The sequence below is a fragment of the Oenanthe melanoleuca genome, chromosome 1A (genome assembly GCF_029582105.1).
Source record: "Oenanthe melanoleuca isolate GR-GAL-2019-014 chromosome 1A, OMel1.0, whole genome shotgun sequence".
Classification (NCBI taxonomy): Eukaryota; Metazoa; Chordata; class Aves; order Passeriformes; family Muscicapidae; genus Oenanthe; species Oenanthe melanoleuca.
The window spans coordinates 12174009-12197632 of NC_079334.1; positions in this window are offsets into that span (position 1 = coordinate 12174009).

Consider the following 23624-nt stretch of genomic DNA (forward strand, 5'->3'; position numbering starts at 1 on the left):
TAAAAGAACTAGGTGATATTCTTCTCTCTAAACCCAGCAACTATGTATGAAATCCAGTTTGGAATGCTATTTGACACTGTATTGTACTAACGCTGGAGTGTATTACTAAAGAATTTCTTGCCTATCTTAGAATATTTTTTCAGCTGTAGATAGGAATTACAAAGACTTGCTAAATATTTGCCTGAGCTTGTGGCTCAACGTCTGGCCCATCCTGTATATTTAGAAAGGATAATATTCTTTATTTCACATTCATTTAAAAAGAAACGTGAGAGGAAATTTTTGTGAAGAAAGGCCTTTGGAAGCCTTTCCATTTTTCAGTCTGAATCAATTAATCTGGTGTTATTATCTTTTCCTGTAAGCCATGCTCCTTTCATATTCTTAAACTACACTATTATTTTAAAACCCCAAGAGCAGTCAAACAACAGTACTTTTTGTAAGCTCTGGATTCCCCTGCAAGGAGTTGGGAATTTACTAGGGACAAAGAATACCAATACTTTCCAACCAAATACTTTCCACAGTACAAAATTAACTACATAAAGTAAAATCAAAAGGAGGCTTAGATACTTTTCCAAATGTACAATAAGAAGTAATAATGTGTTATTATCCATTAAATCTTCATGTTATTATTTTAAAATATGAACAATTAATGACAGTGACAGACCAACACCATTATGAGAAAACTGACAAAGTTCAGGAGCAAAAAGTCACAGTGAAAACAAGAATTGTGAAGTGAGTTGAAACCCATGAACTTTGAAAAATAAAGGGGTTTCTTTCAAGAAGCAACAAAGAAAGGCAATTGAGGATGTCTGAGAGGTAAAACACACTTAAAACAAATAACTACACCAGTTCAACGCTTGATTCAACCTCAGATTTATCTCTGATAGTAAATCTGCTTGTCCAAGTGTACTAAACAACACATTAAGGCAGTTTCTTATTTGGGGGTTTGTTGCCAACTTTGGAAATAACACTCAAAAGGATGTAATCAGGCTGAGAAGTGCAGCTGGTTGGTTTTGGCTGCAAGAAGCAATGCATCTGATTATTCAGCTGTGGTTCTATGAACTGAGATGTAATGTTGATTACATTACATGTTTGACATCTTGCTCTTTGAGAAGTTATGATAAAGTAAATCCAAGGCTACATTATGCCAGATCCTGCTGGTTTGAAATAAACCAAGCAAAACTCATAATGAAAGCATATTGAGCTGGCTAAAAGGTATTTTTAAACTAACTTGTGCCTTATTTTTTTCCACAGCAGGAAGCCAATCTGCCCCTGTTGATTGAGATAAAATTCCTTGCACAATGGAACTGCCAGTTCCTCCCCATTAGGGGATTACTCTTTTCTAACTTGGAGCTGGCTGGATTTTGCTAGTTTGTCATCTTGGTAAACAGAATAGTTTATAAAATACCGTGAAGAAGAAAGATACTTTCAGAAATTCAAAGTATGTTCTCAAAAGCCAATGCCAGTTCACATGGTCAGTTCAACATGGTAGAATGTAAAGATTAATTTTCAAAGATAACCTTTGACTTGCAGCCCTATTTGTGTGTATGCCCTGCAGAGTGACATGATCTGTAAAATAACTCTGGATGTGACTGCAACTGTATTTTTAAATCTGCAAGTGTTTAACACATTTGCACCAACAAGGTCTCACTACTGTCAGCTCTTACCCAACAGGGTGTAATTACCATCACGTTTTGCTTTACTTTGCACCTGCCTCTCTCACACCTGCCTTCTATTAGCAACATTGAAAGTGTGATCATTTCAGTACATCACATGTAAAAAAGTACATATTAAAAGGGTAAATGTGAGGGGAAATGAACTCTGCTAACTGCCCTCTTTCTGACCTTGACTTTAGTTTGAACTTGTATATAAGGAAGTCTGAATACATGAGTTTGCTATGAAAAACTAAGGAATGTAACTAAATGGGGGTATCCTTTGATTAAAGAGTTTGTATTGAGCATTTTTCTGACAAAAAAACCCCAACAACAACGAAACAACAAGGAAACTCTGTCACAAGGTTTTTATGTTTTGAACAGCAGCAATGTGTGCAGCAGTGGGAAAGGGAGGAAAACCACTGCAGAGAGGCAGAACTGTAATGGAAAAAGGGAGCAAAACAAAACCAGAGAGAAGACACACACACACACACACACACACACACACACACACACACACACAAAACAACAACAACAAAAAAGAGAGAGAGAAAGAAGGTAAAAAGAAATAAAACATTCTGAAGCCTGGAAGGAATGGATTTAAACCAAACATAGTACTGTAAAGAATGGGGAGAGAAAAAGCCAGTCAGGAAGTTGCAAATACTCAAATTCTGCTTGAAAAAGTTGCTATTCTTAAAGAACTTAACTAGGTCAGGGAAATGAGCCTTGGGAATATTATCATATTAACTTTTTGGTGAACTGGTAAAACACTCTTTTCTGTTTGTCAAAAATTAGACATTTAAACTGTTGGCCAAAATAATTTCATAAATAATATCTGTATAAATGAGGGACAAAGTAGAGGTGTTACTCTGCTCTGTTAGAACAGATCAGCTATGGTATTAAATAATAAAGTGGGTTTTTTCCTGCCTGGTGGGTTTTTTAGTGCAATGGCTACTTCTTCTACCCAGGCATGAATTTAACAAGCCTAAGGCACAGCTGCACATCAGCAAACTGAGAGCTTATACAAACAGGAACCAGCACAAGTGCAGAATGCAGTGCAGAGACAGAGGTTAAGACCTTGGAGTTCTCTGGAAGTGCAGCACAAGGAAGCCCTGAGGACAGGAGCCTGTGAGCCTACACAGTGATGGTCAGTCAGTCTGGCTGTCTGACTCAGTGTGCTGATGGTCACTGTGCAACTGTAGAATAAAGATACTGAATGGCCAACACTCATCAGTTTTCCAGTAAACAAACCTTTGCTTTGACATGGTTGCTAATGTGATCTCTCCTCTAGCCTAGATAGTTCTGCAAACTCCTGATCTGGGGTGTAGCTGTCTTTGTAATTCCTGTGAAGTCAGCATCCAGCCTACAAGGGAAGCTGTGAGCCCAGGGATGTAATCCAAAAGAAATTTTACTTCAGAAGGAAAGTTGTCTATCCAGCAACTACTATGCCCTATGCCCCCTAGCATGCCTAAAGAGAAATGAAGCATTGTATCTCATTTACATCATGCTTGCTTGGATTAACACCACCAACAGCTGAGAAACAGATTATGTACTGTAAATGATTTTTGGTGTGAGATCTCAGTTATAATCTCTTTTAATGCATGTTGTAACAAAGTGGTTTGCTATAAAATATATATAAAATATAAAATATGCTGTTATTCCATTACATATTACAGATTCCTGCCCAGAGATAATTGGACTTCTGCTTTACATTTAAAAACCTGTGCCTTCATTCAGAACCACCTAGATCCTGTATCACTGGAAGAAGTTTTCAGGCAAAATTATCACACCAATGTCTTCAGACCTCATCTTTAACTATTTGAACACTATATAACCCAGAAAAGTTCAAAAAGTTATAATATGAAGGTCTTGCATTCTACAAAAGAAAGAAAATACCTGTAAGGATATTTTTGAGTTTTAATATTTTTCTAGCATATATGGCAATAAGTAGTTTCTGTAAGAAATTTTTAGTCTGTTATTTCATTAGCTCTCTCTAAGTCTTTTTAACTAGATAAAGCATAAAAGGCTGTAATCTCCAGTTTTACTGGATTTGTGGAGCAAGTTATCACTCCAATATTGACTCATATTGCAATGTGGCTCTCTCCAGAATTCCCCATTCCTGATAATAAACAATAAAAGTAGAATTAGGTTTATTCTACTAATGCAGTCTTGAATATAGAAAATGCTAGTGAGTTTATGGGTGGCTTTTTAAAAATCAGCTTTCTAATACATTGCTGCCTCCTCCTGCTACATCCCTTACAGTGACTCATAGCAGCAGACATGAAACCAAGTGAAAAAACAAAACTCTGCACTGTGTTCTGGGTGGAAAATTTCCTTTGGAGGAAATTCAGATACCTATAGGTAGTTTTACCTAAGTGTTAGTCCTGATTTTTGTGAAAGATATGTTTTAAGTAAAAAGGTTTGACTAAGAGGAATTTCCCAAGGCTTAAATCTCTTTGTGGCTAATTGTTCCTTTTCACTCAGTTTCTCCTCACCTGTTAGCTGGAACAAATACAAGCACTGCACACTACAGGATGCCGGAGTCAAAAGAATTTTTGTGCAGGTTTAGAAAGAATCCCTTGGATTTACAAGTTCAGTTCTGTATTTTAGCTATATTGTTAAACAACAAGTAACTGAGTTTAATACAGCAGTCACTATTTGATTTAAATGCCTCTGAATGGGAGCATTTATGTAAATATGCTCAATATTAATATAAAAAAGGTAATTTATTTTAAGTTACTGAATGTGAGTGAGAATAAATGGTTTAACTAGAGGCTGAAAACACAGACTGTCTTAGAGAAATCTACTGCAAGGTTTCTATGCTAATGTAAGCAAATTTAAGTAGATCCATTGCAAAAGGTTTACAAGAACATTACTGTGAGGTTCCAGCTCAGTTACTAAGAAGACAGGAGATATAAAAGTCACCATTATCTGTTCATCCCTGATTTGCTTCACCACAGATTTACACTATGATAGGATTTTATAGGAACACATATTTCTTTCCCCCATCCTACTGCTTTGTCTTTTAGTACACAGGATGGATGGTTCTTACTTCAAAAAAATTCTCATTATTGTGAAATGTACAACTTTTGTGCTTAATATAGTGCATATTCTCTAAACCATTGCTGGAGATGAAGCTACTTATTTATTTGCAATGAAATCTATTAAGCCATTTATTTTAAACTTCCTGTGAGATAAGAGGAAATGATTCATATAGAAGTTAAATTAAAATAATATTTCTTAATTTGGTTGCCCATTTACTAGAGTCTGTTTTGTACTACTGCTTTGCATATTATAGTACCCTAAATACTCAAGGTGCTTCTCACTGACTACAGCAGTAGCTGTCTCAATTGTTTCTCCAAATCACAGCTGGATCCTCAGGCTTTGATCCAGATAACAATTTGCTGATCACAAAAAAAAAAAGAAAATCTGTGCAGGTGTTTTTGTCCAGTGTAGGACCAGAACTCCATGATAAGTGAAGAGACCAAATCTGTCTCCCAAGGAGGGATGGGTAGCCAGAACTTCAAGACTGTAATTTTTTTTTTTCATTCCTTATTGAAAGCCGTGTTATCTGGCACACAGATTGGATTGATCAGCAGACACAGAAGCATGCAGAAGAAATAATTTGTGACTGTAATTCAAAATAGTACCGTAACACCTACAACGTGCTAAATGAATATTGCAGAAATATCTGTAATACAGATTTATACTCTTAACTAACTTGACTTTGCAGCCATAGCATTCTTTTAGCACTGCTGCAAGTGTAAGGTAAGGTTATGCAAGACAAACAGAAGAAATTCAACTCTGTGTTTTCAGTGCGTAAGACTTTAGAGGCAATTCAAGGACCTTTGTCAATGAAGTGAAGAAAGGAACTGGCAACATTAGAGAAGTTAACTTGCTCTAAATGCACAGATACTTGTGATGGTCTGGGGGTGCATGCACGCATGCTCCTCTCATCCTTGGGCCTGCTCTAGGGTCTCAGAGGCTTCTGATAAGCCTTGACTGAATTGTCTGAGGAATGAAGAGTCCTGTGAGTGAACCAATCCAGCTGTGAGGCACTCCCTGACCATACCAGGAGCTCTAGCATGGCAGAGGTAGGAAGAATCAGCTTCCCAAGAAACAAAGGATAAGCAATTATCCTTTATAGCCCTGGTAAGCCATTTACCTGACTGAAGTGGGGTGGCACCATTGTTCCTGTACTTTGGGAATAGAAGCCCAGTAATTACCAATTATTAGGTTATGTCCAGGATGGAAACTTACTGGTGACCAAAGTCAACAGTCTTGGGACCCTGTAAACAACAGTCCTGAATGAGACACTTTGAGTTCTCCTGGGTGGCAGTGGCTGTGCCAGCACCTCCCTCTGAGTGGGACCTGCCTTGGATGCTCTCACCAGATGACCTGTGCCAGCATAGAAACAGATCTAGCAGTTCACATATGAATTTTCCTACTGGCCAATGAATTTTGCTTGCGCTAGCTCAGCACTGCTGGAGCATCACACAGCAGGTTGTAGACCAAAGCCAGACACCTTCATAGCTACATGTGTAATGGAGCATTTCAGCTAGGGGCAAGTAATTCACATTTTACCTTTAAAAGGAACATTACACAGTCACTGCTACTTCCTACTGTGTTTTGAGAGCAGAAATCAACTTTTAAGAAGTAACGATTATACCTGCAATTTTTTTATCTGATGCAGGAGGTGGGTTACAGACATCTAGAAAGTTTGGGTCATACAAGCAAGTCCTATCATTCCCCACTCTGAAGAGGTATCAGAAATTTTGCTGACATCTCCTGCATCTACAAGTCTGGGAGGCAATTCCCAAATTACGTATGCAGAACAGATCAGCCTTGTAAAGTCCAAGCTGCCCCCACTTGCTCGCTGGAAGGTGCTGTCAAGCACTTTGCTGCTGCTGTCTGTCATCATGGAGTTTCTTGCACTTGCTGCAGGAGAGATCTTTTTAACAAGGCTATTAGAATAAGTTTAGGCCTTTCTATTCACCATGTACTTAATTGGCATCTTTAGCTTTTACCCTTAAACAGTCCCAAGACAAATGAAAAATCAGTTACCAGTTTGGCTGTGTAGTGAACCTACCCCTTCCTGTAAATTTGTTGGTGAAGCTCTTTACAATTATCCCTCAGAACTGTAAACGATCTCAGTGTAACTCAGAGCAATAGTTTTTAGCAGCTATCCTCCTCAGATTCCTCTTTCCCAAAGAGAATCTGTTGGAGTAGGAAGGAGGGTGGCAAAGGCAGCTCCTCCTCCTGCCCCCCTCCCCCATCTATGGCTCCAGTGAAAAACCAGCAAGTCCTGCCTTTTCAGACTTAATCCCTTAGCCAAGACAGAGTTCCTGTAGTCACAATTAATCTCTTGGCACAGCCCTTTGGCCTCTGGTCTCACAGCACCTGGAGCTCCCAGGATCACAATGTGTGGGTTCTCCATTTCTGGCCAGCCAGGAGCACCAGCACTTCCAGTGGCATTTGAAGGCCCTCACAGCTTCTAGCAAAGCGTGACTGCATCCTTTGCAAGCTTAGATGCAACTCTGAAACCTCCTCTGCTGCATAGTCAAGGCACAACTCTTAAGCTTTATAACTGGGAGTTTTTTGGGTTTTTTTTCTTGATAGCCTCCTTCAGCTGTTCAGTGCAGTCAGCAGTGGAGGAATGGCAGATTTTCCAAAGCTGTGGTACATTGGGAACAGTTTGTGTTTGAAAGCATTCTGCTGTACTCCTGGAGAAGGGTTCCTGCAACTGGTTGGTTGTGAGATGCTTTTAGCTCTGATCTAATGCAAAATTAAATTTGTTTTAGAAGGGAAAAGTTTCTGGCACAGCTTAGAAATATAACTTGAGGTCAGTGCTCAAGTTAGTGAAGTTCTGACACCCCTGTCTTTAATGGGAGCCAATAGCATGTAAACAGATACTACCCAAAACGTGCTCTTTCTTTAAGCTTACTTTCCCAAATTTTAATACTTCTTACAACTAGGTCTTCCTGCTCTCTCACAGTCCACTTCAGTAACTCTTAGCCTGGCTCTGGTAAATCAGAAATAGGGAGGTTTTTGGAGTGGTGTTAGTCTTTTGTTTTTTAACTTGACTAGGTTAGTAAAGTGTGATAGTAACATTAAGAAGGATAGAGCCAAAAGTTATAGTACTTTTCCAGAAATTTCTCATACCCTCCGCTTTTTAGTGTGCTGATGCATTTTCTTACAATTAAGCTGAACATAAGCTATTAAAATTTCGTTTTCTTCAATTTTTTCCTTCTGCTCCAGGAGGCATCTAAGGGTGAGCCAATGTGCTCCCCTGCAGACCAAACAAGGGACAGAGACCAGAGACAAATCCAAGCAAATTTTCTCCCAATCTGCCAAGTTACAAGTTTGCATCTGCTTGCCTTAAAAAGCAGCACAAGATATTTCTCTGTAAGTATTCCATTTGGTATAGATTCACTCATTTGCATAGAAAGTTTTCACCACAGAATTTGCAGATGAGGTGGTTGAAGCAATTTCTAACACAAACCATATTTGCAGCTATAACTACTTATCAGCAGACTTTCATTTGTAATTCTAATACTGTTGCAGCCTGGCTTAGACAAATAAAGATGTGATACACAGGATGTATCCCAGAATACCACACATTCACAACTGTCTGTGTTGACTGTATGGGATGGTGTCTGTGGTTACAGCTTCCAACCAGCCAGGGCTTACTCTTTCCTCTTGATCCAAAGTGGCAACAACCAGCAGTGAACGTTTTAAGATTGGCAAACAGACAGAACAATTTCATTGCTGCCCCCTCAAAGTCTTTTCTTTGTGCCCCTCCAAAAAAGGAGGCTGCATACAACATTCAAGGAAGAGGGTGTGAAATAAGAAAGGCCTTAATTTCTATCAGCTCACAGAGGAGCTCTAAGTGGCATTTGCACAGTGCCAGAACGTGGGGAACAGGGAAGGCAGCTCTTACTCACTTGCCAGTGGTGTCACTGCCAAGAGTTATGAAACTCACTTTATGAATGAAGCCACGTGGCAGGCATCTCTGACCACAGGTCTAGCATGACTTGCCTTCACCTGGAAAAAAGATAAATCAATTAGTCCTTGCAAGGGCTAGCTACTCTATGAAGCAAACAGCAGCAGCTACCCAATATCTCTCAGCAGGTTTGCTTAGAGGAATTCAGGCTTTTACATGTTTAGACAAAGACAAGGTAGAATGTGGAGCAATTGGTTTGATGAGCAAGATCTGGGCAAACATTGTTAGCTAATAGTGCTGCTCCACACATACTTAGGTCAGCTAGCACGGTGTATCAGTACTCTACTTTAGCACCACTAAAGTATTTGTGTTATATTTTATAATAGCACCCTAAAGAAAACCAAGACCAGAGGCTCAGTTCTGTGTGTCTTACAGTTAGAGATTTTTCTCTTTTTACCCATTCAAACTGACTCCTTTGCATATGTGAACGCTTTCATGCAAAGGTCACATCATGTAGTTACCTTCCAGAGAGGCACAATGCAAGACACTCACCTGATTCCTTCACTGCATGCAAGTGGATGATTAGGTTTATTATTATTATTATTTATTATGAGTTGTCAAACATACAAAAAGTTTTTCTAGAGCAACTGCAGTAAGAGTGGAACTGTAGCAAACTGAGGGCCTGCAGTTTGAGGATGCAGTTTGAGGCTTCGGGCTTTGATCTAAAAAAGAAAGTTACCAAAAAACATATTTATTAAAAAATCCCAAAAACAACAGCAGCAACAAAAAACCCAACAACTTTCTCCTCTTCCCCCTGAAAGCTCTGGTTCAAAAGGGAGGATCAGGCTATTCTAACAAACAACATTAAACCATAAAAAGGGGATGCAAATTGCAGCTGAGCAGGGGAAAAATACCATTTTCAAGAACCAGCAGCTTAAGGCCCACAATCACAAGAAAATTTTTGATTTCAAGGCTGAATTTTATTTTTTTTTACATTCATAGCCATCAAGAAAATTCAGAATTTATCACTCAGACAAAATTCTACATGACCACCTTGCAGTCTTGACTAGATGAAGAGTGTGGCAAACTGCTCCATGTGCTATAGTCAGGCAAACTAATGCTTAGGAGATTGATTTTCCAGCAACTGAGAGTATGTCAATAGAGCTTCTCCTCACAGAAAGCAAATCACCTTTCAGAGTGAAAATTTTTGCCATTATTTTTTATGTGGATATTTTTCTAAGCCATCATGTTTTAATTGAGTACCAGACCATCTTGTGCTCTGGCTGAATTCACCAGCCATAGCAAAGAGGGATAACACCACCCTTAAGATTTAAAAATTGTTTGGTTTGCATCATGTTCAGAAGAATCACAAAGAAGGACAGAAAATTCATGTGGCAATAAACTCAGCATGATTTGTACTGGCAGATGTGTCCTAAATCAGGACAAGATCTCATCCTTACTTACATTTGTGTAAACCCACATAAACCCCACAGAAGTCAAGGGATCTTGTCTGGGTTTAAAGGATGTGAACAAACGTAACCTCAGTGTAATTACAGTGTTCCTGAAGAAAGTGCAAGAGAAGAGATCAATGTGAATTCCTGTATCTTCAGTTAAGCAACAAGAACAATTTTCTTGCTCTGTGTTGCTTCATACACAATTCTGTGGTAATTTATAGAAGCCTCAGGAGTCAGTTTGGATTTATTGCTCCATGAGAACAAAACTTGCCTGTAGCCTTGGCTTTTCCAGGCCTGTGTGAAGCCCATAAGTATTTGAGAAGGATAAGACCTGAAGTCACAAAAGGCTGTGAAATGTGTGGAACTTTCCATGACCTAAGGTCTAACCCTTCTTTGCATTCTCTTGTTCAGACATAATGAACAGAGCTGTCCGTACCCTGCTGTAGTTCATCTCTCCAGTACACTGCACGGGCTAAAACCTTCAGTCCTTGCAAGCCCAGCTCCATGTTGGTTGTTCATATTAAACACCTTAAAGTGTTTAATACAGAGATTTAAAAGCATGGTGATGACATCTGTCAGTCAAGAGATAATGTAATCTGAGAGGTGAGCACGGAATCTATCTTAAACTATTTGGAAGATCCTCAATCGTTTTTTGGGTAGCCATGTTCTAATTCACTTAACTGAAAGTTCTTGCAGTAAAATTCCTTCAAACCTTTGCATCATCCACAAGTTCTTTTAATCACATTCAAAGAGGGTGCCTCATTTTCTAAAATATAGCAGTTTCTAAAGTTTTTGTTAGAGACAGATCGAAACTTTAACTTTCAAACCTCAGTCTCTGAAGAGGCAATGGAGAAACATTCCTTGTATTTTACTCTTTCACTTCCAAGATATTATTAGCTTGTAAGTTCCAGCAGAGATGCTGGTGGGTGTATGCCTTGAGGAATTTGCTGACAGAGGAGTAATGACTTTGTGAATTAATTTTCTAAAAAGTATCATGAAAATGGAAGGGAAAGCAGAGATATTTTTTAAAAGTGCATAGAACAGGCAATCAAGGTTTGAGAGAGTGGTGGAAAGCAGAGACAGCTAAAAGTGGTTGCAGCATTATAATATTGCAAATAAGGCCAAGGTGTTATGTCAAACAATGGAAAAGTTTTCTTTTCTGACCAGTCAGGCATGGCTCCCTGAAGGGAACTAAGCCACCTCTGCTGCTCAGTCTCCTGAAGAGGTCAATGGCAAGGGCAGTAGTTCTCGTGCTGCTGTTGGGGTGACCACATTTGACCATTTGAGAGTGGCACTGAAACCAACAGGTTTATTCAGAGAGGTTATCAGTCAGCTACTACAGACTTTAGAAGGGCTTGTCCTGATGGCTGGTGTTGGTAATAGTGTCACAAGGCAGTGTCTGCAAATCTGAGCAATGTAGCTTTTGCTTTAATGGTGAATAACTCTCAGACACTATTGCACTCTATTTATATCGTGAGGCTGCAGGAATTATTTTCAGAGTACTTTTTCCTCCTTTCCTAATGAAGTCCCTTTGTGTGTACTCATAATGATGGTACAGAAGAGCTTTGCAAACCACTGTTCCAAAGGGACTGGTGTGATGGAGATAAGCTCCAACCTCCATTCCCTCAGCATAGGAACACTTGTGTGCTGAGTTTGGAGGTCCCAGCTGTGTTGGGAGTTTGGGTTAGAGTATCCTGACTCCCTGATTTCCTTAGAGATCTTTCATGTGTCCGTATGGAGACAGAAAGGCTCAGAAAAATGAGAACTTTGAACTTACGTTATCATCTGGTTACAATTAATTTTGAGCAAACCTGAAAGCAGTGGAAACATCAGGATGGGGGAAAATAACTTTCTGCTTAAGAAATCAGGGCCACATCATTGTTTAATATAAATTGGCCTGGCCCCATTGAGGTACATTTCTTACAGACACGAGAACTGGTGCTTCTTGCATTCCCCTCAGAAATCACGTATAGGATCTTATCACTTCAGTAAACTCCAAACAACTGCAGAACATCTAAAGCTGATAGAAGGTGCTGGTTGTATATGAAAATAAAGAATACTACTTTCTGTTGGTTGGTTGTTGTTGTTGCTGCTGCTGTTAGGGTTTTTTGTTGCTTGGTTTGTTTTTTTTTTTTTTTTGCAGAGCACAGTGTGTGAATGGAAACAATAAGACAAATTGCTGCCTGGGAGAGACAGTGATAAATTGCCACATGAACAACCTTCTAATATCAAATTGCTGAAATCCAACTGAACTCAAAATACAAAGACTGAGGATTACACGAGGAAGACTAATAACTGATTTTCTAGCTTATATTTTTCATTTCATCTGCCCAGCAAAGCCACAAGAACATCAAAAGCATTGGAGACAAACAAACTGGGGACTCTGTGGCCTTATGTGTTAGAATAAGAAACTTCCCTAACAGGACAGAAAGTGTGCTTTCTCGGCATAGTTGAGGTTTGTTAACAGGCCAAAATTTGTACCCATACCACACCCTTCCATGTGCCTCAATGAGCATGTAAAAATATATATATTAATCTCTAAGCAATTGATGACATTATTGCTAAAATTAATTTAATATCTTAAAAATGTTTACACAATGTAAGCTCCATATGTTCTCACAGGATGTTCTGATTCTTTCATTTTTGTTCATTTAGCAATTATGTCAGTAGCTTGTGTAGAAAAATAACATTAAAAAAAATTAACTAACCAAGTCACAAACACTATCCCTTTCTGCCTGGTAATACGAGCTAATTACAGCAGTAGTTACTAATTTTCACTCAACTTACTGATTCCTTTTAGGGATTTTCCTTTCTGTTTTTCTGTAAATACTGGATCTGTCACTTGCTGGATTCAAGGAAGGGAAGGCAGCATCATATGGCATTTTGAATTATTAAAGCATTCAAGCAAGCTTGAAAAAATTAACAATAAAAGATAAGATCTTTTTTTGCAAAACTTGTGTTCTTTTTAAGCAAGTTTAAAAAAAATAGAATTAGTAGTTGAAATGTCAAATTTTAAAAAAAGATCCCTAAATTTTAGGATTAATGATGTCACTCGTGGTGAAAATTTGCCAAAACTAGAAGAACATACACAGCAGGAACAAATTGTAATGTACATTTACAATTCACAAATTTCAGTGTTTCCTGCTGAAATTGAGCTGCTGGAATGATGGGTAATAACTTTTTACCAGTACAGTAATGAGAGAGAGAGGAAACTGAAAATATTATGCTGAAAAGAAATTTAAAAGTAAAAGAGGAAATTCTTGTCAAAAAGGTAGGGTGTTATGTGTGTGAGAATGTGCCTATCAAAGAAGGCATGATATATAGAATCTGGTAAAAGACTATTGGAAATTACCATACAACTATGATCTCCAAAAAATAATCTCAGCCCACCTAAACAAATTTGATAAGTTGTCACTGAAAATAATCTTTTGTGAACAGTTTATTAATATAAGCTGCAGACATATATATATATATATACATATACATATATATGTATGTATACATTACAAAATTGACTTTTGTTTAGAGCTCTCTTCTGAAAAGCCACTAAAGGATGAAGTGTCAAACAAGTCCCTCTGCAATTACCTGAATAAGATGCTTCAAAAACTGCTAGGATTGAGTTCTGAACAAGCAGTTGCTGCTTGAAATCTACACAAATATAAAAACAACTAAACTTGTTTTATGCAGTTATTCATGTGTTAGGATTAGGTAAGGTTGATCCTTGACTTTCCTGTGGAAATTGACAGTTCTATTTGTTGGAAGATGCACTGGAGAAGTCTTTCATGGGGCATTCTAAAACCAAGCCAGTATCAAACTTAGTGTCCTTATGGGTCATATGAAGCAAGGATAACTCCAAGAAATCATCATCTTTTGGTGAAAAAAAATGTGCTGTGACTACAGAGACATAAGACAATCCCACAAGAGTGCTTTACCTGGTAAACTCCATTGGAAAAATTACTCAGATGGCAGTTTAGTCCTAAAGTAATTACTGGAGCTTGCATGAGTGTGGAGGATGCACGAGGTCTAGTGGTTGGAACAGACCAGACAGTTCCTCATCTTGCTTGTTATGTGAACCTAAGAAGCTGTATTTACAACCTTTACAATTTAGGTATCCCTGCCAAGTAAGAGTAAGGCTGTTTATGTACATCTAAACAAAAGTACTGACATACTATAGAAAAGCTGTGCTGAGTGTATTTCCTTACCTGTGTCTTGTTTTTCCCCCATTCTCAGAGCACATAAGGAAATCTTCCAGAAAGTAACAAAAATTAAATTGCTACTTTGAGTGATTAATTCTTTTATACACACACACACACACACACACATAGGAATTCTTTAAAAATATAGTTCTCATAGTTGTTATCATCTCATGTCACATGTAAGCTTCTGAAGTTCAATATAAGGCAGTTGTAAAATGTGATGCAGAAATGTTACAAAAGAAAAGAACAAATTTCAAAAAGAGAAATGCCTAAGTACCCCTGCAGGAAGGAAAGAAAGCAAAGGGTCACACTCTGCTTTTCTGTTGAGACAGAATAGAAATGGAAATAAATCAAGATAAAGAGGTGGCAGCATATGGCACTTGGCAGAGGTTCTTTTCCCTGCCCAGGGGGACTCAGAAGCCAAGGAGATGATTACTTCAGCAGAGGGCACCAGAGCAGCAAGGATGAGGTGTGGTGCTGGCTCTGCCTAGTGGCTCAGCACAGACTTGCTATGCTGCGAATTCTTGTACTTTATATTGCTCCAACATTTTTGTCACACTGTGGGAGAGGTGCTGAGTAGCACTGGAAGCTCTGGGATGGAAGCAAAGAAGGCAATGATATGTCAGCAAAAAGGCACTAAGGAGCTCTGTGAGAATATGGGGCACGTGCACCTGAGTCAGCATTCTGCATCCCACATCACCAGTAAGACCAGGAGGATAATGAGACAGGACCATTAAGTATGCAAAATTTCTAATGAGAAATCATCAAAGCAAAGTCTCTTATCTTCCTTATAATTTTTTTCTTTTTTCACATCAAGTCCAGCCAGAGGATATATTTACACAGATCTTTTGCATTCCAAGTAGCCTGAAAACACAAACATGAATAACTGCACTGATATTCTGCAAATCCATTATATGCAGCATCAAAGGACTGCAAAAGGTTTTTAAACAAATCTGATGTTTGGTGCGTTATATAGTATTATTTGTGCAAATTGAATGGTTGGAAGAGAAGCATTCATGGAGGAACATTGATTTTACACATGCTCACTTCACATTCCCTTAGATCCTTTAGACATTCCTTACACGAAGAAAATCTAAACTTTACATGTTATGGTGGAGATACTGAGCATATCCTTCCAAGTGGAAGGCTCTATTTTGCTGTCATCTTTTTATTATTTTAAAATAAACTTATATAACTAGCTCTAATAGTTGCATCTGTATCCCATGGTCTTGGATGATATTCAACATACTCTTTAATGAACACTGGACTTTTTTGCAATTATTATGTTGGATTGATACAGTCTTCTGCTTTTGTCAGTGGAATTTTATAAAAGAAAATTATATTTTATTATTATGATGGTCAGGCACATACAAGTACTAAATTTTTGCTATCTTGGTAGCGTGAAATAATATTTTTTTATACATGATTGCGGCCACCTGGAAAAATATTTCAGTCTGATATCACAGGTTTCAAAATAGAATTTTTACATTACTATCAGTTTTACAGGTCATGTTGATAAGTTAAATATCAAACTGAAACACTGCAAACACATTTGAAAAGATATACATCTCTTTTTATAATGATGGCTATTCTGGTGCCTTTGCTCTTCATCACTTTTATATGCAAAGTGGGATATAAAAATTGAAGGGTGAGATAATGCCATTTGACATTTACAATGGTATTTTACCTACTTCTTTAAGTCATACAAGCTAAAATGGGGAGTCAGTTTTAATGTGCAATCTGAAGAACGTTCTTGAGGTGGCCACAAATGTCAAATCCTACCATCACGCCTACACATTTTCCCCTCTTGGATGGAAAAAGAAAATAAAAAAGGAATTTAAAATTGAGACTATATGTGGTAGAATCAAAACTAATTCTTGTGGGTTTTTAAGAACATAAAGAAAGAGCAATGTGAACAAGTGGAGATAAATCATAGCAGATTTAATGATAAACTGAAATTAGATCTGGAAACAGTAATAATAAAGGCAGATATTGTTTTCTATTTCAAATGCTGAAGCAGTGCATCATGCAGGAAGAACTGCTGTGTAACTGGGGAAAGCAGATATTAAAAACAACTGATCCCCCTACTATCTAGTAGGTTCAATTTCCAAGGAGAAAAAAAGTTCATCTACCAATTTGTGAACTTTTAAAAAACAGAATAAAAAAATAAACACTTTAAAATGGCCTCTGATGGAGGTCTAAAGTGGGGTTTGAGAATTTAAGTACTCATCTTGGCTGTGTTATGTTGTAAGAACCATAGGTCATTTCAGATCCCACTTCTTTAAATTTCAGTACTGTGGTAACCTATGTTGTAACATTGGAAATTGGTCTTAGTGTGTTAATACTGGTAATGGAATTAAATTCTTAGGGAAAACACAAGCTACCCAAACACTAAAACTTTTCCACAATACAGGAACTATATACAGGAACCTAGCATAGAAAGTGGAAGAAGTCTCCACTAGGAAAACTAGGAAGTTGGAGGACATCCTCAGGCCCTGACATTTCCAGCTTCTGTGAGTTTAAACCAAGGTTGCAAAGAACATCTGCCATTTTAGCTCCTAGTACACTCTTCTGCTTCTGACCAGACACTGACAACTCCAACAACATCCACATTTCTAGTGTAATGTTTAGAGAGGGTTGCCATCTGCAAAACATAGCAATTGCTGATTGAAAATGTTCTGTGGTATAGATCCCAGAATGGTTTGAAAGGACTGTAAAGGTCATCCAACCCACCTACTGCCATGGGCAGGGACACCAGCTGGATCAGGTTGCTCCAAACCAGTCCAGCCTGGCCTAAAACACTTCCAACTTACACTTATTTTGCAACTCACAGTAAGGCACTTGCTAAGTTAAAGGTGAACTTTGTAGATGACTTAGTCTTCTGTGTTTATATAATCTCAAAGGTCTGTGACTATGGCAAGAAAACCCTGCTTCAGAAATTAATAGCTGTTCCTAATATTATTTTATTTAACCACTGAGCCTTGATAAGCATTAAACTTGTTTTGGTGAAAAAATCTAAATAATAGAGATTATTTATTTAATAAAATGTATAGAAATAACATTTTTATTTACTACCACCACATTTCTTGTAAAGGAAACATTATTTAATATTTATGCAAAAGAAATGTTATTTTTTCTAAAACAAAAATTAATTTTCCAGAACTGAAAAGGTCTCAGAGGGATGGCTGGGTACTCTAACTTAAGTTTGTCTACATGGTGTTAGGAATCTTCATCAGCATTGTTAGGATGTTAAATAACTTAAAGTTTTATTAGTAGTGATTATTGAATTTTAATGCCTTCTCAGTATGTATATAAATTTTATATTGTTGCAAGCAAGGTTTTGGGATGTTTGTGCTTTCCTTATGTTTGCCACAGCAGATGGAAAAGGCTCCTCCCTGAACTTAATTTTGGAGCTCAAACAAGATTTCATATGATTATGAAATCAGATCTGTTACTGTGCCAAAGGAAGGAAGAGGATGAAGTAATAACAAGTGACATGTAAAGCATGATTGTGCAGAAGAAGAGGATGACAGAGGAGCTGAGGTGGCAGCTGGAGAGTTTTCTCTGGCTGTAGGCAAAGAAGGCTAGGCATGAGTTAAACTGACAGAACAGAAGAGAACATTTCATGTTTGGGAAACAAATAAAGGGTTTAGTAAAGTATTTGGTTCTTACTGTTACAATCCACTTTAACCACAGAGGAGCAAGCGAGCTGTCTGTGGATTACAAATCCTGAGGTTCAGAGCATTCCCCAAACCATGATTGAAACCAAACAAGGTTAAGTGTTGATATAAAAAAAATAATTTTTTCTTACACTAAAAGAAGGAAAGAGAAAGAAAGGAAGAAAGGAAGGAAGGAAGGAAGGAAGGAAGGAAGGAAGGAAGGAAGGAAGGAAGGAAGGAAGGAAGGAAGGAAGGAAGGAAGGAAGAAAAGAAAGAAAGAAAGAAAGAAAGAAAGAAAGAAAGAAAGAAAGAAAGAAAGAAAGAAAGAAAGAAAGAAAGAAAGAAAGAAAGAAAGAAAGAAAGAAAGAAAGAAAGAAAGAAAGAAAGAAAGAAAGAAAGAAATAGAAAAAAAAAAGGGGGGGGTGCAGAGTGGGGAAGGGAGAGTGACAGAGATGGATTAAGTAGAAAACACATCATCACTCTGTGGGTCCCAATGTCTTGTTGCTTCCCTCCATCTGGTCGTCTTGGTGGTGAGGGATCCCCACCAAAAAGTATGGAATCCAATGGATACATATCCATTTGGGCAGGTGGGAATGCCCTGTACCTCCCCTGGGGAGGGCAAGTTTGACGTAGTCTCTTGCCAGCCCTGGGTCAGTTGCATCACTTTGCATCACGCCGCAGTGCTCTGGTGCAGGGTCTGGCAGCTGACAAGCCCAGGGCTATAGCCTCCACCCCAAAGGTGCTGGGCTTAATCCTCCTGTGGAAATATTCTTCTTCCACCACCCAGAGCTGAGAATTTCATCTCAGATCAACTTGCAGTGCAGAGCCTCAGTCAGGAGCCCCATTCAGGGTGCAGTGGTTCACTGTTCTGTGCAGATTTTGCAATACAGTTTCATTATAGCAGGCAGAAATCCTTCATAGAAATGTTCAAGCTATAACCCATAACATTTCACTGGAATAGTATGTGAGTTTTGTTATGTCTTTGTTCCCCCTGAGGCAATCAGACTATTATGTAGTAGAATTTTTACTGAATGGCACTTTCATATGGTGCACTGACATTCCCCCTTCCCCTGGGTGTGTCTACACGGTTGTAATAAGGCCTTTCAGACTGATGGGGTGGGGAATCTGATTTACTTGTTTGGATTGGTCCCAGCCTCAGCAGGAATTCTGAATTTCATGTTATACCCTGTTTTTATAATATTGCTGTCATTGTTCATATATAAATATTTATATTTAATATATAAAATATAACTTATGTATTTTATATATAATGGTGTGGTACCTCATACAACAAACAAGGATACTAACCGTTCATAAATTTCATAAATTGAAATAATAATGACAATTTTTCTTTCCTGAATCAATACCTAATTCAATATTATGCTCTGCTTAATATTGTTAACTAAATTCTAAATGATTTTTATGATAATTTTGTACATAAAAGTATAATGTATGATTGTCATATAGCTAACACTTTTTCAAACTTTAGAAGTTAAGATAAAATAGTAAAACCTAGGACACTGATGCATCTGAACATATTTATGGATAATATACACATATGCAGTGGATGCTTTAGTTGCACGGAGGCACAAAGTACCTGCTTTACCACTTCAGGAGGTAAACATGATGGACTGCTGTCCTGGGGTGTGGTAAAGCAACTCAAACAATGCCCTGTTTGCAAGGCTGTCAGTGGTAGACATGAGAAGGAAGCCGTGTGCTGGTTTTTGGTGTTGAATTGTGCTGAAACCTGTCTGGCACACCAATCTCAAATCAGCCTCCTGATAGTGAGGCAAAGATTTGGCAGGTAAGTTGCTAAACTGACCTGGAGGCACATGACTGGAGGGTCAACCACTTTACACTGTCAAACCCCCACCCACTTTCCATAGGGTAGGTTCTTCAATGTATTCCTTCTTTGAGGATGACTGCCTTTGGCTTTGGGGACAGCCCACAGTCATTAGTGTGGGTGAATTACATCAATCTCTAATAGTTGTTTCTTTTTGCTAGCTTAAATTTGATTGCTTTAATATTGCTTTGATATAGTGCACTATCTTATACCATAATAGTAGTTTTAGCTTTTATACTGTATAGTAAACTATCTTGAGTTCTTTTTGTCTAATTTTTATTGTCTAATATTTAGCATAATAAATAATTAAGTTTGATATAAATATATCTGACTTGATATCATTAAAACATGTGGAACAAAATTTTAAAACTTAAACCTTTTATTCTGGTGCTAGAATTTCTGAGGAGTTTAGAAAGCAACAAGGGTTTTTTTCTGCACCTTGTGACTCAACAGGAGGGCTTTTTGAATAAGCTTTGTTTGAAGCTCCCTCTCCACCCGTGACAATGTCTGTGATGGCTGTGGGGGCTGTGAGGGGTGTGAACTCTGTGAGGGCTATAGGGTCTGTGAGTGCCATGGAGGAGTGTAGGAAATGGAAAAATAGAAACTTCCACTGATACTGAAGGGTTTAATTTGCAGCTTTGGGAGAAGCTTGGGTTGATGTAAAAATTAAAGTACACACATATTAAGCAGAAAAATTATAAACTTATGTTTTTATAGGTTTAAGCAAGAATATGCCTTAAGTAAGTAAGAAACTGTGTTGGATAAGATGGTGAAGGGTTTTATAGTGTATTAATGTAACTGTATAGAATAAGCTGAGTTTAGATTTTATAATAGAAGCATATGTGTGTATGTGTAATAGTAGCCCATTGAATAAAAGTATATGCATTGAGGCAGAATTAAGTAAAGCTGATAGGTTAGAAAGACCAAATAAACTTTGTGGCAACTTTCCATTGGCTTGGCATGTTATATATTGCCTTATAAAGAAGAAACTTGTGACTACTTTGAGCTGTGCTCCTCTGGCATCTCACAGCCTTTGAGGCTGATGTTTATCTGAGTAATAAATTGTTTTTAGCTCGACTGTGGTCCTATGCCTTCATTAAGGAGTCAATAGAGGAGTCTGTGAGTACCATGGGGGGTCTTGGAAGGTTCTGAGTGCCCCAGGCAAGCCCTGTGTTCCCTTGAGGGCACAGAAGAGCAGGAGGGGAGCACCTGGCACGGCTCAATGGTGGCACCTGCGGGCAGGTGAGGCACCAAGTGGGGCTGTGGCTCACAGGAACATCCCAATCAAGGGGACAGAGAGCTCTGTGGAGCCTGTAAAGGGCTGAAGAGCCTGGGAGGGTTATACTGTGCCCTCAGGCTGTGATGGCCTAGAAATGAACATTTGTTAATGTATTGTAATGGGTTAATAGTAAGTGTGGAGTTTGCCACATACCTGACCAGCTTTATTTGGAGAAGGTGGATGACTACATAAGATACAAAGGAGTGAAGTCCAAGGACCTGCTGTGACAGTCATGTCTGAGCAGTCTAAGTATCAAAAGAAAAAAGGCAATCAAATGAATCCCACTGTTGAACAATACTGAGGAAGGGAAACTATACTGATTTAATCTAGAAAATATATAAAGCATGACCTAGGAGTAATGGCAATGGAAGAATTTTGATTTTGAATTAAGAATTCCTTATATTGGGAATTTATTTTCAGTAGGAATGACTAGAGGTAACATAGCTTGAGGAAGGCTAGCCTTTCATTCCAATATAGCTTCAAAGTAATCTTGAATGCTTGCTCTGGAGTTTGCTGGAGCAGTCCATCTTGCATTCAGCAGAAGCTCAAACCATTTCCACAACAGGCAATGCCATAGGAAGTTCTGTATTGGCTATATTAGCTTTGCAAAGAGTCCTGCACAGCTTGGTTGCTCCAGGATGTGTAGTTATGGGCATGGGTGTTTTGCACATCAGAAAAATTTCACATATATTCATCTTCTGTAGCCTAAGCAGCTGTAGTTTTTGACTGGCACTTTTGCTGATACAACTATATTGAGTTTTACAACTCAAAATTGTTTGTAATATGGTTGACTTGCAGATCATGGTGAATTTGTGGTCATTATTGCATTACTTTGCATTTTATTTCTTTGTATTGAAAAAGACTGAGAATTTTCTTCTTATTCATGAATGTTTTCTATTTTTTTCCCCTCCTAGTTTTTTCCTCCTCTGCTTTATTTTTAGCCCTTTGTTTTCACATATTCTTACTCAGCCCTGACACTTACTAAGCTATTTCTCCCAGAAGTCACATGACAACTTGAAGCATCTGGGTTAGGACAAAATATACATTTTACTGTAATTTCACCTAATAAAATGATCAGAAGTATTTCAGGAAAATGCAAAAGGGCTGTTCAATTATGTCTGAAGAGTTATAGTCCTATTTCTGACATGGAGAAATCTTTTAATAGCAAAGCACAGAAGAAATTTACAGAAGTGAATACTTCCATATTTTTCCCCGTGACAAAAATCTATTAATGCAAGTCAAACATGGTAGATTTCTGATACAAAATTAAATCATCTATTTGAGGATGCCACAGGATTGCTTGGAAGGCTGAAGAAACAAAACAGTCAGATTTTGCATGGTGATTTTGTGTAGCCCTGGTTATACTCTCCTATCTTCCTGTTTAGGAAAAGATTGTTTTTGCCCTTCACTTTCCAAGAACCTGTTTTAATTATCATCTCTTCACAGACTAAGAATCTGTTTTAATGCACAGTTTGAACTGATATTGCAGAAGGAAGGTGGCAGAAGAAAGTGTCTCAGTAAGATGTGAAAAGAAAAACAAAATCCCAACAAAGGAAGTCAGTAGAAGAGTTGAATCCTGGAATTGCAGGCTTGCCAGCAAAGTATCCTCTGCTCTGCACTACTCTGGACTCCTATTTTTATATAGAAAACAAATATAAGTAATGACAAAAACCCCCATAAATGGCTTTTTTTAAGTGATCTGCCCGAGGGAATTGTACTCTGGCAGAGAGAGGGAAGGTTCATCTTCCATGTTGTATTTGACACTTTGTAGTTTCAAGAGAATTTAGGGAGATGTACTGGAGAACAATCAGATAATGTAGAATGAAAGCAACTTGGTTTGTGTTTGATAGTACTGTGCAATACCACAGGGATATCACTCATGGGTTTCAGTCCTCAGAATAAATAGGTAAATGAGGACATAATTGAAAATGTCAGTCAAAACATAATAGCTAGTGCTTTTCATGTCTAAAAAAATAGCTCTTAATAACTCTTAAAATAGCTCTAATACCTTCTAGAACCAGTAGGTGTGTGTCACAGTATGCCATGATTTTCGGTGAGTAAAGAATAGTTGTTGAGGAATGGAACAACAAACTAAAGCATCACATCTCTAATGACTTCTCAAAGCTTAATTGGGCTGGATACCAAAAAACATTAAATATTCCTCAATGGTAATGGCATGTTCAGAAGATTCAGTGCATTTCTATAAAAAATCAGTCAGTTCAAAAGTTAAACACAGATGCCAGCCACAGAAAGAACTCAAAGACATTCCTGTGTACAAAAACCTGTAGTAAGCAGCTAAGGGATATTTTGAAAAGGGAGATTTCTAATATTTTAGATATTAAGAGACTGTTTTATCAGGCTACAAATTTTACTCTTTTCCCCCCTCTCATGGCTACAAACTGTACAAACTGCAGCAGCCATTGAGAAGTGAAAGATACAAAGCAATCATTAACTAGCTGGTTTGCAGAGAAAGTCTTGCTGTTGACAGGTTTTTTTTAATTGTTTCAATGGGATTTTCCCAGCTCTTTCAGGCTCTTCTTCTAGTAAAGCCAGACTAAACAACTAAGGTGACTCATGGTGTGAACTGAGTGGACAATTCCA